The 18,368-nt window shown below is 41.1% G+C and overlaps 1 long non-coding RNA gene across 1 annotated transcript; it reads right to left on the bottom strand.

The window, feature by feature from the left end:
• Window positions 1-367: 367 nt before the first annotated feature.
• Window positions 368-3,603, bottom strand: LOC122241398. The gene is made up of 3 exons (XR_006221509.1): window positions 2,872-3,603; window positions 1,696-1,775; window positions 368-522 (listed from the first exon to the last, which is right to left on the bottom strand). It is a non-coding gene; the product is annotated as an uncharacterized LOC122241398 (long non-coding RNA).
• Window positions 3,604-18,368: the final 14,765 nt, after the last annotated feature.

The following is an 18,368-nucleotide window of genomic DNA, read 5'->3' as shown; positions in this document are numbered from 1 at the left end:
GATGCCTGATCAACCAGTTAAGTCTAAGTTGTTCAATAACAGCCCTCTTCTATATAAAGATGCTGGCTGGAGAGACCCATGTTCCAAAGTACATCCCTTCTCTGCTAATTGTGTTTTATTTGAAAATGGCTTCATGGTCTCAGTTGAGAGGAGTCCTAAATGTCAATTCTTCAATTCAAGCCAATCTTCCAAAGAAAAATTTTTCTTTAGAAACGAGAGGAATAAAAGCAGAAAGAAAATCTTTCTCACATAAAATATGTTCAAAAAATGGTTGTTGAGTGAACAGTGTCAGGGATCCCAACGTGAGCCTACAGTGCTACCGCATTCTAGAAAATTCTGTCTGGACATCTCAGGGCAACTGGCCAGGAGGACCTGATAGAAATTTATTTACTTCAAGGGATGATGAACTTCCCAGACAAAGTCATCCTAAGAGACTAAAAACTGCCTCAAATCGGTGACTTAGTTGCTCAGGAGAGGATCCAAGTGCTGGCACTTATCTCTTTCCATTCCTCGTCTGGCACCCTGGAGGAGAGAAGATTCCAGGTCAAACCCCAATGTCCCATTTCATACACCTCCATATAAATAAAGTTACCAGCAGTGCCATATCCGTATACTCTCAAAGATTGGGAGAGAGGTCCCACCCCCCACGTTGCCTCAGAGGTCCTGCAGTTGGGCCACTGAGAGGGCTCTGTCTTGTCCCTTGTATGTCAATCAGGGGGATGCAGTGCCCAACGGGGAGAACAGAACAGCCATGAGGCTGGGTGTCTGGCAGGCACTTGTGAAAATCCCTGGAATTAGCATTTCAGAGGAGCACAGCTCGTGGCTTGAACAGGTGCTAGTGACAGCCTGCAAATTCAGGATATTAATGACAGAGTGACTCCACTGCACCTACAGATTAACAAGCCTGAGTCAACTCAGGGACCAAATAAATGAGCAAGCTCTAGTCACTTTCAAACACTCTTCCCTTCACAAGATTTGACTTCAGTCAAAATCAGAAGACTGTGATGTATCAGGATACAGGACAACAATGGGAAATATCTGGGTTTATCCTGGTCAATGGTCTGTGGCAATTACCATTTTTTTCTTTAAATCCGGCTGCAGTAAATCAATCTAAGCAACTTCTAAGCTCCTTAGAGATCTGCTTGATTTTTAGTTTTAAATATGCATTCTGGATCATTTCTTTCAATCGTTTTAATGTCATCTTGTCCCATCGTATCTGATAAGCAAAAAAAATGAACTCGGGCTGACATCCTCCGTACCAGAGATGCAGAGCTATTGAGTTAACTAAAGATGGTTCTAAATGCCAGCCTTTAAATGATAACTGATCGGCAAAAAGCAAGCATTGTTTCTGACGGACCATGTCACATTTCTAACTCTTCACTCTGCATTGTGCTACAGCCTGCAACGTCAGCTAACATGGAAAGCGTCAGTACACAACATGACGGGGTGACTTAAAATTGAATGAAAGTCACTATTCAGCCTGAGTAGCCATTCTATGCCATCCATTAGGAGAAATATAAGGGCAAAGAATGAAAGGTTATTTTCAGAAACCGTTGTTTAAAATAAGCTACGCTTTCTTGAACGCTTACATAAAACGCGTCTCTCTTCTCTGTATCTTTACTCCATAATTTATTATCGAGAAAGCCAATGTAAAAGATAAATCCTATTCCATTTCCCTAATCAACTTACACTTACCCGTGCCGTCACCCCCATTCCATAATACAGTTTTTGGCTTGGAATCACGGGCCTTTGAAAATCCTGGAGTTGGCGAGGACCTGGGAGATAATAAAGGTCAACCCATTTACCGTGCTGATGAGGAAACGGAGCCAGGATTGTAAAAAGATTTGTCCAAAGTCACATTGCTGATTAGCGGAAAGCTCCTGCTAGAACCTGCACCCCCTTTCAGTCAGTGCCTTTCAATTACACCCTGTGGGGTGTGAGCTGCTGTGATGGAATGCAGTGGGCAGGAGGGCACCTTGCGATTCTTTAGAGCGGCCCAAACAGCAGACAATTAGACCTAACATGCTCTGATCGAATTTCTGCTTTATTTTCATTTCTTGTCACGTTGCGGCAATTTAAAAGAGTTTGCTGTTCACTTAGAGTGGTCAAGAAGCAAACTCCTGTGAATCTGATAAGGAATGCTGTGTAATCAGCCAAGAATTAAATGAATGGGGAGCCCAAGAATAGACCAAAGAAAACAAGGGAGAGGGCAAGAAATCTGGAGAGAGAGAGAGAGAGAGAGAGAGAGCATCGGTCACCACTTGCCGTTGTTCCCATTTCTGAGATGAGAAAAACAGGGGTCAGAGCCATCAGCTTGTCCAAGGTGACCGGGAAGCAAACATTTACCAAATCTCGTCCGAGCCGCCTTTCCGACAGTCGATAACCAAACCTTTCACAACTTCTTCTCAATTGCCTTTCCAATCTAGATGACCCTTGCGTCAGAGTTACCAGTTCAAGTCAGCCGGTGAGAAATGGTAAGAAGGAAGAAGCACAGAGGGTAGAGTCACACCCTAGAAAGGTACTTCTGAGAGCTGGCTGTATCTCAGGGCTGGGAGAGACCTGCAGGGAGGATTTCAGGAGAGCCACAATGTCTCCCCATCTACCACCAAGGCTTGAAACAACAATGGCTGCTTTGTGTTAAGGCTCGTTGCTCTTCGTGCACAGATTGCTCACCCTGCGGTGAGTGCGTGGTATCTCCCATGTTGCCCTCATTAACACATTCAACCAAATGCAGTTTCTCTTCGCCACTCTGCTAGACTCCCTTAGTTCTGCGACTGTCGCACTCATCTCCAACTTTGCTTCCCTTTGTGAATGTGCATCAGTCAGTTGCTACATAAGATACCCTCCCTTTTTGAAAATGGAGATGCGTACCCGGTTCGGGACAGCTGGCCTTTCCCCCATGGTCTCTGCTCCCTCAAGGGCTGCCTCTCAGCGATTCACGTCTCCATAGGAACTGGACCAAAGTGTCGAGACCTGAAAATCTGAACAGTGCTCTCTGATGACCTTTTTCTGTATCTCGGCCTTCCAATTCTCTTCCGGGTTGTCCTTCCACCCTTCCTCGGCTGAAAAACATTCTGCCTGACCCGGGAGACGGAGGCAAAGAAGACCGGCAAGAGTGGGATGTTTTGTTGTTGTTGGTTGACCTCACAACCTCACTCCCACTCAACGCCCCACACTGATGTGAACTTCAAAAGCATCCTGTTCTCTTTGGCATTTTTCAAAAGCTTTCATTCTTTCTGAGTCTTAACCTTTCTAACTCTCCTCATGAAGTTTCCTGTGCATATTTCATGTTTATACTAGGTCATTTACTTATTCTTCCTTTCTTTGAGCACAGCTGTTTAAACCTGAGACAGCCCAACTGGCTGGTCCTCAGCCAGCCTTAGAGCCTCCATGATACCGCCCTTTCTATCTCTTCATGAGGACAGGTATATTTACTTCAGAAGTATACTTTTCAGAATTACATTTTTAGAGCCTCTTTTTTTCTCTCCTGAGTCACCTTGCCTATTAGAGTCTTGGCGTTGCAGAGTCCTGAGGCAGAAGGGACCATTGCTTATTCCAGGAACTAAGAGATGACATTGAAGCAGTTAAGGCGAAGGTTAGGGATTTTGGCACCTTTAACCTTCAGCCTTTGGCCATTAGCCCGAATCACAATTAGAATGACATCACCGCCTCTTCTCTCTGCTGAACACCTCAGGGCCACTTCACTACCTGTAGGGGAAGGAAGAGTAGAGGGAACTCAGGACTCTTAGGGGTAGCCATCCTTAACACACCTGATAGAAGCCATTGTGAGGAAAACCAATGGTGGCTACAGGGAGACCTAAAATGCTCTGCAGGCTCTGAGCAGCTAACAAACCCTTTCTCGCCACCGGCGTGAGTTTTCACACCGCAGGAAAGAGTGCAACTAATCCTATATGGGGAAAGGCACCTATGGTTTCCCTTCTGCCATTCATGGGGGCCCCAACGTGCACTAAAATTTGCCCCAACCCCAAGCCCCATTTGGACCCAATGATTCCTTGGCTGCTGAGATGTGGCCAGCAAGCAACAGCAACCTGAAGACGCTCTCTGCCCGCCTGTGAGTCATACCTTCTGTCACTAGGCATCATGGGGCCTCTCTTCACTGACTAACCACGGCCAGTAGTGGAGCTTCCAGCCAAGACAGGTGTTCCCGCTGCTCCTTTTGATGTCACAGTGCCCCAGACAGCTGCCAGAAATGAATGACTGAGTACCTCAGGCCTTCTCCCTCCCACCCTCAACCTCCACCTTCCCAGAATCCATTTCCTTACCGGAAAATTGGAGAGCTCTGGGAACACTCCAGAGAGTCCTCAGGTAGGGTTCTCACCACTTCAGTAGACACCACTCCGGGAAGCCAGCCTGGTACCTCTGAGAGAGAGTAAATGGCAATGGCGAGCTTCTGCTCGCGTTAGGTGCTGGGGCCCGACACATAAGAGCAAGACTGGGAACGCAGTTTCCATTGTCAGAATTTTCCATAATCTGCCAACCAGTGCTTTTGCCGTATTCATAATTCCAGTCCTTGGATGCGGAGGCCCGTACCGATCTGCGTGGCTGCTTTTTTAAAGACGAAACGCAAAAGGTATATGTATGCTCCAACATGGCCGCAATTTTAGCTGTTCAGAGAACACAGCAAGATAAATAACCATGCCATGAGAAATTACAGCATTATGTACTGCAATAAATATGACAAATGATAGGCCAGATATTCATTGGCTCATAACAGTTGGCAGGCATAACCATCTGTGGATCCAAAGTTCGAACTATTTGTTTTCTCTCCTTCAGCTGCCTTGATCTTTGTCTACCTTAGCTGGAAGCTCTGATCTTTAAGGTAGCCTGGACAAGCTTGCAAAACCTCTGACTTTATTGGGTTTTAATTAAGAAATACAGGTATTGCCACAGAAAAGTCCAACCTTTCCATGTGTATGAGAAAGAAAACACAACAAGAGATCTCGTGCCCCTTTCTTAATGTGGAGAAGCTTTTTACTTGCAAAGAATCTGAAGGCAGGAGAGGCAGACCTAAGGATAATTAAGAAAAATGATGGTGTTTGTTGCCACAGAAGAAATAAATCTTCTGTGTCTCTCGTTTATTTATTGATTAAACAAGGAACCCTACAATGGATTGAAGCTCCTGCTTTGGTCACTAGAAAGGTAACACGGAAGTCCATTATTTCATTATGTGAAATGCTAATCTATATTTCTCATTTAGAACCTAAATCCTCTGCTCGGTTGAAATCTCAGCTTACACCCCTGATAAGAGAAAGCCTAATGAGCCCTAATGTCGCCACAGCCAAACTTGCCCAATTAGACAAGCTGCTCCACAAAAAAAAAGTACACTGTGAACTTCTAATGCAGAATCTTGACAGTTAGAGTTGAAAAATCCATGCTAAGAAAAAGCAGATTTTTAAACAGGTGTCTTTCTAAGCAGATACTTCCTGCCTTGATTCTGATTCTCCCTTCTTAGCCCTGTAGTAGGGTATCAGGCAGGGTTTCACCAGAATGTCAGACAAAAGGATTTTCCGGGCAGTGAAAGGTGCGAACAGAGTTCCCTGTAATAGATCTACCCCCCCCCCCCCCGACTCCAACTATTCCGACCTGGGTATGAGACCACTGAGCAGAACAACTGATTTCCTGATCGTTAGGCTTTTGTCTTCTATATGAATGTTCCCCTTTCGGCACTCATTAAAATAAAGCAAAATGACCGTACCCAAGAGCTAAATTCTTTCTACCTTCCTCGCACACAAAACACCAAACTAAATAGATCTTGAGGGCAGATTTTGGAAAAACAAAACCGCAGGGTTATGAGAGCCCTTTGCTACCTCTTCTTATCCAGGTAGGGCACCGTCAGATACATTGCTACAGTGACGTAAATCTATTCAGTAATATTTATTGACCAAATGTGCACTGAGTACATTCTACGTACACAGCAGGATGTAGAGTTTTTTGGGGGGGAGGGGAGAACGGCATAAAAGTAAAGTGGACATGGCCCGCTCTTTAGAGCTTCCAGTCCATGAAGACAGATCATTCAATTAGAGGGCAGAGAGGACTTCAGTTGTTCACAAGGGACACAGGTGGCACCGGGGGATCAGAGGTGAGAGACACTCAGCTCAGAGAACAAACCAGGGGAGGTTTCCTGGAGGAGATCGTACTTGAAGAAAGGGACCACTTCAACACGGTGACATGGGGAAGTAGAAGGGCACCCCAGACAGAGGAAGAAACATGAAAACACAAAAGCGGGAAAGTAGAAAAGTACTTTGGAGCCAAGTAGAGTCAGAAAATGAACAAACTACCAGGCACGGAAGCAAGCGTGGAAAGTTGTTCACTCATAAATACTAACTGGACATCTCTCTTAGTCTATTTCTGGCACGCTTCAGGGCACCGAGCGGACAGTAGTGAACGAAACAAACAAAATCCCTGCTCCCACCGTTATTTCCTAGCTGGGGAAGATATGTACAACTATCTAATGTATCAGATGTTTTTTTTTTTTAAACTTATGTGAGTTACGTGTATGTTTTCACATTATGAGATGATGGAAAGCCAGGAGTTACAGAAGGTGTTCAGGAGAATTTTTCTCATAAGGTAACTCTTGGGCAGAAACCTACAGGGGAGGGTAAATTAAGGGTCTACTTTGGAAAAGAGAAGTCCCAGCTAGAATGTCAACCTCTCCAAGCCAGATGAGGAGTGAATTGCAAACGTGTTCCAGCTAATTCGACTGAGAGCATTGACGAGGCTGTCAAAGTGGACTTCCTTCACCCGGGGCTTTGGGACTCTGATTCTCCCTATTCACAGCTAAAATGTGTGGAGGTTAGAAAGCCCACCTGCACTCCCCTACTTCTCTGGCTGATGTGAACTATAAAAAGTAATAATGTGGTCTTTGTGTCTAACAGCCACATCTTCTTTCCTAGTAAATTCAGCATAAACCTTCTCTGAGATGATAGATCAAGAAATGTGTGATAGCAGGTGCTGTTCCTGCTGTCGGGCAGCCGGGAAGGAGCAGGGAGTGACTGATGGCCATTTCCTCCCCATAACGAGTGCTGCTCACATCTTTCCTGTGACTTAGGGACCTGGCCCTGCTTGGTTAGTCCTAGCACCCTCACCCTCTCCCTGCACCCTTCAGGCACCACTCTGATTTCCATTTTTCCCACATCACCTATCACGGCTTCAGTGTATTATTAACACAAGTTATCATGTCATGGGAGAGGTGCTCTCTTGATGGCTTGGGTATCTCAACAGTGTCTCAGTTGATAAGCTCTTACAACCACCCAGGTAAGAACGGCTGCACAGCACAGCCTTGGATCGAACTGAACAGACAAGAAAGACCGCATTTCCAGATGCCTGCAGCAACCTTTAGATCAGTTTCCGTCTCTGACCCAAGAATAGAAAGAGGCAGGAAAAGAATCCACCAGCGTTAATGTGACGAGAAATGCAAGGTGATGTGTCAGAAATAACAATGCAGGTCAAGCTGGCGTTTGTTGTTACTGAAAGTGACGAGCCATATGCCTTCCCCTATAACTGCTTTTGCTCCTCCAGGAAAAATAACTTTGTGTCAGTCATTATCTTTCCAGGGCAGCAGAATATGAAGATTTTTCCTATTATGAAACGATGGCCCCATCATCTCTCCTGGTATGCGGCATTGTTTTTTAAAAACAGTAATTATTCACATAACTCCATTCTCAAAAAGCACTTGATAGGATTTTCAAGCTTTAAGGTACATATAAATCACCTGAACCTTGCTAAAAATTAGATTCTGGTTCAGGGGGCCTGGGGTGTGGCCTAAATTTTGATTACTGACTACTCCTGGGTAAAAGTCTGTTGGACTGCCAACCACATTTCATGTAGCACGACATTAAACAGTATCTTCAGAATTATATTTTTGATTACTCTATTTCGTTCTGCTTTATAGAAGATGCCAATTTTCCTACTAAATTTGGATTTTGATCAGGGCCCATGCTCTTCCAGGGCAAGCAAGTTCTCTGATGGCAGCATTTGAATATCTTGACTTTTTAACAATTATGGTTGGTCATGTATTACTGTTCCCAGTGTTAGCTGGAGTCTTTACAATTCATGCTCTGCATTTTATTAATGTGTAGACACTATGCTGATGAGTTGAAGTGCAGAAGTTTTCTTTCTTAACTTTTGAGAAAGCTAGTGACTAAATCCTTGAGAAACCCAGTAAGCAGGAATCTGTTTGTTTAAGAAATACTCTATTTCCTTGGAAAATATTAAAAGCATATCACCTTTCTGGAGGCAAAAAAAAAAAATGCTATTTTACTCGTTTCTCGGTAGAGCGAGAACTGTGAAAAATCATGGAAGGGAACTGAGAATAAAAATAATTGTATTTTACATTTTGATTCAGATCCTGTAATTTCAAAGAAAGCCTTTGAAGACAGATTGATTTTGATAATTTCCTGCATTCCACTTAACATCACCTGGAGCCAATCAAGAGAAATCAGAATATCTTGCTCTGACATTTGGGTGTGAAGCGAAAACAACACCTTTATATTTTAAACATCGCTGTTTCTCATAGTGAGAGGTTGAGAGGCTGAGAGGTTGGAAGTTCTGGCTTCAGCCATGCGCAGAAGAAGGGGACACAGCATTTGGCCCACAGATAAATTCAAATTAGATTTGCTAAGCTGGTAGTTCTGTCTGAAACCCTCTTAAGTAGAATCTGTTGATCAAGCCAAAGTGTATCCTGTAGTTCGTTTTGCATACAAACATCCCCTAAAGTCTGTGGTTGAGAATATTTTATTTCCTTAAAACCCATGCCAATTTTAAGATTGTCAATTTATTTTCAAATTGCAGAGTTGGGATGGTATTTGAGTATGCAGGAGGATATATTGCTCGATTGTCATTTAACCATAGATTAAATGTCTGCATAAAAAGGAATGCATTTTACAATTTTCAAATTGATGAAAGTTTTATGGGAAGATGTAATGAGAATAAGGATGTATTTTATGCAGGAGGAAATGCTGTCTGGCACTGAGAACGATAGACAAGGATTTAAGAGTCTAGGAATGAATTGGTGGCATCGCAAAAGATGCCTTCGGGCAAAGATGCTCCAAGATAGGTCATAAGAGCATCAACTGAATCTTAGAGGCCCGCAGCTTGCTTTGTAACCTCAAAGGCTTTCAGGCTCCCAGGTGAAAGGAGAGGGTAGGATCGCCTCAGATCTGGCTGTGTGAGGTTGGACGCAGAATTGAAAGCAGTGTAACATAGAGCAGAGAGGGCATAACGTGGTGGTCAGAGGCATGGATTCCCCAACCAGATTGCCCGCGTCTGAGTCCACTTTCTAGCTGTGTGACTTTGGGCAGGTTACTTGACTTCCTAGTGCCTCAGTTTCTGAGCTATAAAAATGAAAATCAAAATAGTGTCTACCTCAAAAGGTTGCTATGAGGATTGAGTGAGTGATAGTGGCATGATGCTCAGATCCACCCCCGGTGTAAGTGTCAGTACTTTGCGTTTGTCAAACAAATGAATGAGCAATAGAGCAAAGTGGTTTAGGCATACGTTCTCTAGATTCAGATTGCCTAGTTTCAAATAGCTCTGCCGCTCAACTGGGTAAGTTATTAGTCTAGCTGCAGAGTAGGTTACTCGTACCCAAGTCTACCATTACTTGAGTGGTCTTGGGCAAGTTCGTAGCCTATCTGAAGCTTGGCTTATTCCTGTAGCAGTATACTCCCTAAGATTGATGTATATCCGTTCTCTCCCCCATACCAGTCTTGTCAGCAGATTCGGTAAGTGCGTCTTTAACTCACTGGAAAACAGTAAACAAGAAGGGGCCAAGGAAAGAAAACAATGCAAAAACCCTGTGGTGTTACACTAACGATACTCTTCCAGGTTAGCATCCATGCATTAATCAACCCTCTCTGGGCATAGTTGTTCATCAATTACGACTCCACATCACAGTGCTGTCAGGCAGCCCAAGTTCACAGAAAATAATCTCTTTTTCCTGCGTGTTTTCTAACACACAGCACATGATGAGAACACCTTCCATCTATATAGCACGCTACTGTTTTGCAAAGCCTTTCACATCCAGTATTTTATTTAACTAGACATATTGTAAGAAAGCCATTTGTCTTTGAAGAAGCAGCTTTGAGGAAATTTCCAAACTTAATTTAAAACCATACTTTCTCTACCAGCAGAAGTTATCATTGAAAACAGTATTTCCATTTATGGTTCCTTTTGGGTGATAGACCACAGACAGTTCATCGCTGGATGTTGGCTGCAGACGGCAAAGCCACCCCAACATTAAAATAGCTCTTGGTGTTCTCACCTCTCCTCTTCGCCCTGCTTCTGTCCCAATCCCATATTGCCTATTATTTTGAAAACATCTCAGGTTACATTAAAAGTATATTCTGTGTTTTCACTCGCTCAAAATCTCTACACACTTATCATTATAGCAGGTCCGTCTGTAACTATCTTTCCTTGCGCTCAGTACCTCAAGATAACGTGTATGCTGCCTTAGCCACAATTAGTTTGCATCATCTAAACAGTAGTGGTCCCCCAACATCCCTGAATTCACGTCCTGTTACTCCTGACCATGACCTCCCGGCCCAAGACGTACTTAATTATTTACGACTTGGACTTCTCTTTGACTTCATTAAATGAGTCCATAGACAGCTCAGCCACTTTCCTGGGGCATCTAAGGTGATTCCAAAACACATGAGAGATTGGGGAGTTAAAAGGAACAGCAGAGATGGGCTGCCATGGTCTCACTCTTGCTGCTTCCCAGCTTCTTGTCGTCCTTTTCACTCACATTCCACGCGTGGAAATCAGTCACTTCCCTTCGATAATTATGGTCTTCATCTCACTCTGTGCAGTGAATGAATGCAAACTCTGTGGGCCACACAATCTTCTCAAGACCCGTTTTCTCCCCTCTCCCCCACCCAGAATCCTCCATTTCGGACAAACAAGCCCCTGGAGATTCCATGCGCCTGGCTCTCTCTCCCCGGACTTCCTATCTTTCCCAAGAAGTTTATTTTATTTACTTAACAGACATTTATATCAAGTTCTTCGTCTGTGTCGGTCCTGTTCGAAGTGCCTTAGGCAGGTTAGCCCATTTAATGCTCATAACAACACTCATGGGTAAAATTATTATCAGCTTACAAATGAGAAAACTAAAAGAGAGAGAAGTTAAGTGGTTTACATAACAATTTCAAGCCGAGTGGCAGAGAGAGGATGGGATGTGGGCAACTGGGTCTAGAATCTGTGCTTAACTGGACTCTGCCTCCCCACGCGTCTGTCTGTGATGCGTATTGATCTGCCTGAGGCTCACTTAAGCTCCGTCAAGGTCGGAGCACGGCTCCTCTTATATCCCGAGCATCTCTGAAGCAGTTGTGTTTCTCCAACACAGGCTTCGGTAGCTGGTGACCCACTCGCATGGGAAAATAAATAATAACTCGAATTTATTGAGATGAGTTTCATGGACCCTAGTATTGCTGTATTCCGTGAAGAATGTAATTTTTACACCGATACTCCTGAACAGCATCTGAATTTAGAGATGTGAATGCATTGTTTCAATGTGAAAGGAAATAAAGAAGAAACCAAAATAGCACTACAAGCCAGACTTGTAACTTCTTTTTCTTGTGGGGAAAAAGCATAACCCGTGTAGGAAAATACAGAGGGAGACAATTTTACAAGAAATGAAAATGTCCACGTCCACTTCATAACCACGTTCTTCTCTTACACTAACCTCTGGTAGTAAAACCCTAGAAAGCACCCAACAATTATACAGACCTTCTATTTTGCCAGTCCAAGTATTTTCAGCTCTAGACTCTTACATTGTTTTTAGTATTTCATCTTGCCTAATAAATTACCAGCAATGTACTGGCCTAAAATATTTATAATCAGGAGCACGGAAAGGATGGCAAATTTCTGTCAAAATAACTCACCCCCATCGATTTTGCATGAAACCAGGCCTTGCCTATTATTATCTGGCTCTGAAAGAAAAAAAAAAAAAAAAAAGAGAAATTTTTAATCTTCCCCAGTGTCTCTATTCCACCCACCAACAACCACTGCCTGTTTCTCAAGGAAATCCTCCTTACCTTCACCACTGTCGCAAAAAAAAAAAAAAAAAAAAAAAAAGCATTGTGCCACTCAAGAAGCAAATTTTCTCCAAATGAGTAGGAACTGAATATTAAAGCAGGTTACTTCACACCCAAAAAATGTAGCTTAAGTTTTCACCTCTCAGAGACTCAAAAAGTTAAAAACGCAAGATTGGTGAACAAAACGTGATATATTTCACCTTCATCATTTAAGTATTTTCCTAAATGTTGGCAAATATTTTTTGTTGAATTGCTGGAGCATATGTTTGAGTTATAGCAGTTGTCGTGTCATTTAATTTCTTCTTATCAATAGATGAAATGAAATACTTCTCATATATCTTATGCCAGTCCTTAAGAGATAAGATCGATAAGACGCAGCCTGTATCCAAGGTATGGTTGTCATTCAGTAATGCAATTGCGAAGGAAGGAAAGGATACACCTCAAACACTTAATTTTATAGACACTGTAAAGTACATTCGTACATGATCAAGAAAGAACCACAAATAATTGCGCGAGAAAGGGCTCACTCTCTGTTGGACAAACTGGCTACACAGGGAGAGGAAATATCTCTGCCTATGTCCCATATCAAAATGTACACATATTTCCCAATGCACAAAGGGGTTATATTCCAATAAACGCATCCTAGGTGAAAACAAAAATGCGCTTAATACACCCAACCTCCTGAATATGACAGCTTAGCCTCACCCATCTTAAGTGTGCTCATAACACCTCCATTTGCCTATAGTTGGGCAAAATCATCTAACACAAAGCCTATTTTTATAACAAAGTGTTGGATATCTCACGTAATTTATTGAACATCTCATGTAATTTATTGAACACTGTGCCGAAGTGAAAAATAGAATTGTCGTACGGATACAGAATGATTATAAATGCATCCGTTGGTGACCCTCATGACCATGTGGTTGACTGGGAGCTGAAGCTCACTGCCACCCGCCCAGCATCATAAGACAGTACCTTACCGCATAGCACTAGCCCAAGTAAAGATCAAAATTCAAAATCCTATGTATGGTTTCTGTTAAATGCATATGACTTTTGTGCCACTATAGTCAAAAATTGTAACTTGAACCATTGTAGATTGGAGACCATCTATATTTAGAAATACACATTTTAAAAATTAAATGTAAGAATGTTAAAAATATATAAAACACCCCCAAAAAATATAATAAATACTTAACCCCTGAGTAGGCAAGAAATTCATAGCAACAGAAACAAATATGGATAGTAGTTAATCATTTTACTAAATTACTTTTAATCTTCAAATGTTTAAAACTACCATTAGCATCCTAAGAATAATATATTGGAAAAAATAATAATATATCTGACAAAATTCTTGTATACAAAATGTTACATGGAGACTATTGAGAAAGCTTTTCTTGAGTAAGAAAAATAATAAAAATATTACTAAGACAATGAGCAAAGAACATGAATAAATATTCATAAAAGAATAAATACAAGTGACCAGTTGACACAAAAGAAAATATCTCCTTCTCACTAAGAATCAGAAATACTTAGTAAAATATGTTTGTCAATTGTCTTACTAAAGGATTTTAAAAATTAAAAAACTCAATTGTAAGGACTATGTGGGGAGAAAGCGATCTCAAAGACTGTGCCATGTGTATAAATTGCTGTCATCTTTTCTTGAAAGCAATTCGTCAAGAGAGATCAAGGACTTTGAAAACAATTAAACATTTTAGCCCAGTAATCCTCCCAATAAGAATCTAGCTAAAGGCATTAAAAGACACTTATATGCCAGATTGTTTGGTGTAATAGTACTTTGTAACCAATTTTCTGAAAACAAAGGAATAGTTTTAGAATTTAGAATTCTAGTTTTAGAATATCTATGATAAAATACTATGCAACTATGTTTAAATTTATAATTTAAAGGAATATTTCGTAACTTGAAGTAATGTTTTCAATATATGAATGAGCCAAACTAGCAAGATATTACACTGTACATAAAGTGATCTCAATTTTACATAAAAAATAAACACATATTAAGGCATTTAAAAGGCCAGTATTTTAATAGAGATTACCCATTAGTGATTAGATTGTAAATAATTTTTATATTTTTCTTTATACTTTCCTGAATTTTCTATACTTACTATGAGGAAAAAATAAGATCTTATGTATACATTTATTGATAGAAATATACTTAAAGGAAGAAGACTAGCTCTCTGGGATGATTTGGAAAACTGAAGACAGACCCTAGCATAAATAAAGTACATGATTGCCTCTAGTAAGGCTAAAAATTTGCCAGAAACAAGTTCCTGAAATGATGTCTCCCAGTCCTATTGATCTGCAGTTATTGTTGAGAGACAAATCTCCCTGGGTCTCTCATGTTTTAGCAGGTGTTTATTCTTGCCTATCTTCTTAACTATGTTTGCTTAGTGAAAAGCCTTAGAATATACAGTGTCTCCATCCAGAGGAAACAGCAGACACACCTACTGCCCATTATAAAAGATTTGGGTTCACTATGTTCTGGATTCCCCTCCTGTAACACAACCCACTATATGTGCAGGTGTCACCTGACCCCCTTCCCGCCACTCTGTGAGAATTACGACCCATATCTGGCTAGTAATACTACTGTGAGTAATAAACAGCCCTTTGTCACTGACCCTAGTGTTTCGTATCTTCTGCCAGCATCCACGAAACTGACAGGCTAACATGTTAGTTTGTAAGTAGGGTAAAGTCTCAGACTTTTCACAGATCTTCACAATTATCGGATTAAAGATGAGTATCTTTGGTTTTAAATTTTTTCTATTAAAATGAACATACATTTATGAAGATAGTACTTAAATTTCTTCATCATTTATAACCTATTAATATGAAAGAATTTATAACATTCTTTGTTATAAACAAGATTCACAGAGAGGAGGATACGGTAAGAATGTATCATGCATCATTAATAGTTGAGCTCAGTAGATAATGGTACACACAAAACAGGAGAACTCTTTTGAAGGGGAAATAAGGAGAAGCAGACAACCAGGGAATAAGGTGATCATGTAATTTATTGTCACTTTGGAGTATGAAAAGGGTGTTACAGAACAATAGAAAAGGGTATTAGATTTAGAGCATATAATAAACTACAAAATCACTAAAAAGGGTGTTCAGGCTACTCTGTACCCCATGCCTACTTTCCCACACCTAGAGCGCTTTCAACAGTGCAACAGCACAATGTCAAGTTCAATAACACTGATTGATTGACAAATGTGGGACTTTGGGGCAACCTACCACAGAGACTGGAAAGATTGTTTTTTATAGTCTTTGACAGGATGGTTTGGAACTGGTCACAATTTGGATTTTTTTTTTTTTCAAGGAGGACAGAATATGTTTTGAGTAGAAGGTTTTTCCCAGTGGAGAAATTTACAAGAAAAAGTAATAAGGTCGACTTGAAAGCAAATCCAGCTCCACTTTTGTTTTCCAAGACTGAATGCTCTCTGTGGCACACAGCCCCACCTAGAGAGCCCTAGGACCACGCCTATGACGATTTCCAGCTCAGCCTTAACCAAGATTGATGGTAGACATGATTCCCATGAAATGCTCTTGCAGTCTGCTTCCCTAACCTATGAATTGTTTTCAGTTAAATTGTTGTCTAGGAGAGAAAAAAAAAATCAATAAATGGATTGAGTTTTTTATTAAAAACTCTCCAAGAAATCAGATTCAAATGATGAAAGAGTTAAAAAGAAATAAAGTAGCCCATTCAAATGCTTGTATCATAGAGGAGTCATATTATTGTTAAGTGGTGACAAGTGGATACAAAGGTAGCAAGACACGTGAAGACTGAAAATCTCAATTCTTCAAAACTCTACAGGCTTCTCACCTTTCTGTAGTCTTCAGATAAGGGAAACTTGGGACCACTGCTTCTAAGAGAATTCTGCACTTCAGAAAAACTAATAAGTAAAATCAAATTTAATCTTGATGAAAATGACCTCTATTTGGATAGAAAAAACGTTAGCTCATGGGACCAGAGGAGTCTATTAAAACATGTGGAAAACATCCTTCAGTTAGTACTGTTTTAACTGTAGTGCTCTATCTGCATAATCTTGGATAAAGCCAGTTATGATGCTGGATTTCCCTAACCCACACTGAAGCTAGCTAGCTCTATTTTCTCTCATCTCTGCTTCAAGGGAAAAAAAAAAGTAAAAGAAAATAGGAAAAGCTCCTAGATTTCTTACATGATGTGTGAATCCACTTAACACAATTATAATGCCCAATTAATCTTAGCAACATGAGTGATGAATCATTTCTCCAGGTGTCTCTCCAAAAGAGAGTAAATTTAGTTCCAACATTTGACTATTGTTTTAAACCAACTGTAATCATGCCATATTAATCAGGAAACTAATCATTGAACTCAAATCCATATTTGAAAATACTCTCTCCCCAGGTACCAGCATAACAGCACCCTCACTAACTGTGGATACCAATCTTTCCAGGTAATACAAGGAACAATAACTGAATTCTATCGTTTGCTTCCTTTTTTTCATCTTGATTTGATGGAATCTCCTGCCATCTACTGATAGATAAAAATAGATAAAAACAACTTTTCTGAATCATTTTGCCATCACACCATAGATGATCAATTGCCATGTTTTGCTTGAATGTGAAAAATCACCTAATCTCAACACCTGGATTTTTATATCCAGAAACTAGAATAGGTTTGTTTCTAGTGGAAAAAGCTTTGATTGCATTCACAACATTTTGCATTTAAGATAATTATCACGTAAGAAATAGTATCTCTGGCTCTGGGCTCTTGTGTTAGTTAGCCCATCCTGGGGCGCAGACCTGATCTCCTCAACCTAGCTTCCTTATTCTAAAATTACGTTGGCAAGGGTGTTGGGGGGCAGGAGACACTTCTTTCCAGCTTCAAAATGCTCAAAGTCTTACAGGGCATTTGAGTTCCTGATAAACACACCTCCAAAGAACAGATCACTCACAGTTTTATATAAGGCTCAACTAAAAACGCCAGATTGCCAACTCCCTGTCATGGTCACAGTGTACCTCAGCCACCATACCAGAAGGCTCTCGCCCATTTTGCCGATTACATCCAAACACCTCACTTCCAGCCTGCTCCCAGTAGGTAGCATCTTTAGGAGCTGTCTGCTGTCCTTCTTGATGCTGAAACACCACCTTCTCTATGAAAGACTCCTCTGTATTCACTCAGACCAAGTCAGCATGGGAATAGCGATTATGCCGTTGACTTTAAATGGCTTTGCCACCTACTCTGCAGCTCACTCCAACTCCCAATTGGGCAATAGATATATTTGATTGTTTTTCTAACCTTTGAAGAACGGTCAGTCCTATGACTCCTTGTTTATCTGAGTTCACTCATCTGGTGACTTCAAATGTCTAAGACACAACTGGGCAACAAAGATGGACAAAAAAAGGTCCCCTGAGAAATGTCTTTAACAGTCTCAAGAAGCTAAAATGCATGTCACCAAACTCATCTCACTAAAACTGATGCACTTGACTCGAGTGCATGTGTCGTCAAGACTTCCAAGCTTATCCATGTTGACTTTGTAGCCATTGCCATTTAAAAGCAGCAAATGAAACATTTGGAGAAAGTCTATTAGAAGCAGAATGGCAGGCATGAAAAGTGACAGCCAAGCATCTGACAGTAAACAGAAAAAATGAAAACATTACATTATCTTAACTGAATCTTTAAAGAAGGCAAAGAAGTGTGTAATTCATTTTGGGAAGATTAGCATTAAAATGTGTTAAAATAAAAAATGATTAAAAGCCTTAAAGGTGTAAGTTTTAAATAAGAAAAATTCTTGGGGCACCTGGGTGGCTCAGTTGGTTAAGCGTCCGACTTTGGCTCAGGTCATGATCTCACGGTTTGTGAGTTCGAGCCCCGCATCAGGCTCTGTGCTGACAGCTCAGAGTCTGGAGCCTGCTTCGAATTCTGCTCCTCCCCTGTTCATGCTCTGTCTCTCTCTGTCTCTTTCTCTCCTTCAAAAATAAATAAAAACACTGAAAAAAATTTTTTAATAAAAAAAAGAAAGAAAAATTCTCTGTATAGTTCTCTGCATTTCTAAATGACTTTTTACAAGAGGAAGTATTTTGGGGCACCTGGGTGGCTCAGTTGGTTGAGCGTCCTTTTTGGCTCAGGTCACGATCTCACGGTTTGTGAGTTTGAGCCCCGCATCAGACTCTGCGATGACAGAGCAGATCCTGCTTAGGATTCTCTATCTGTATCTCTATCTATCTCTATTTCTCTCTCTGCCACCCTCCTGCTTGTGCTCACACACACACACACACACTCTCTCTTTCTCAAAATAAATAAACGTTAAAAAA

Source organism: Panthera tigris, chromosome C1 (assembly GCF_018350195.1).
Source record: "Panthera tigris isolate Pti1 chromosome C1, P.tigris_Pti1_mat1.1, whole genome shotgun sequence".
Taxonomy (NCBI): domain Eukaryota; kingdom Metazoa; phylum Chordata; class Mammalia; order Carnivora; family Felidae; genus Panthera; species Panthera tigris.
The sequence above is the reverse complement of the archived record's forward strand: the minus strand, read 5'-3'. Positions and strand labels throughout refer to the sequence as shown.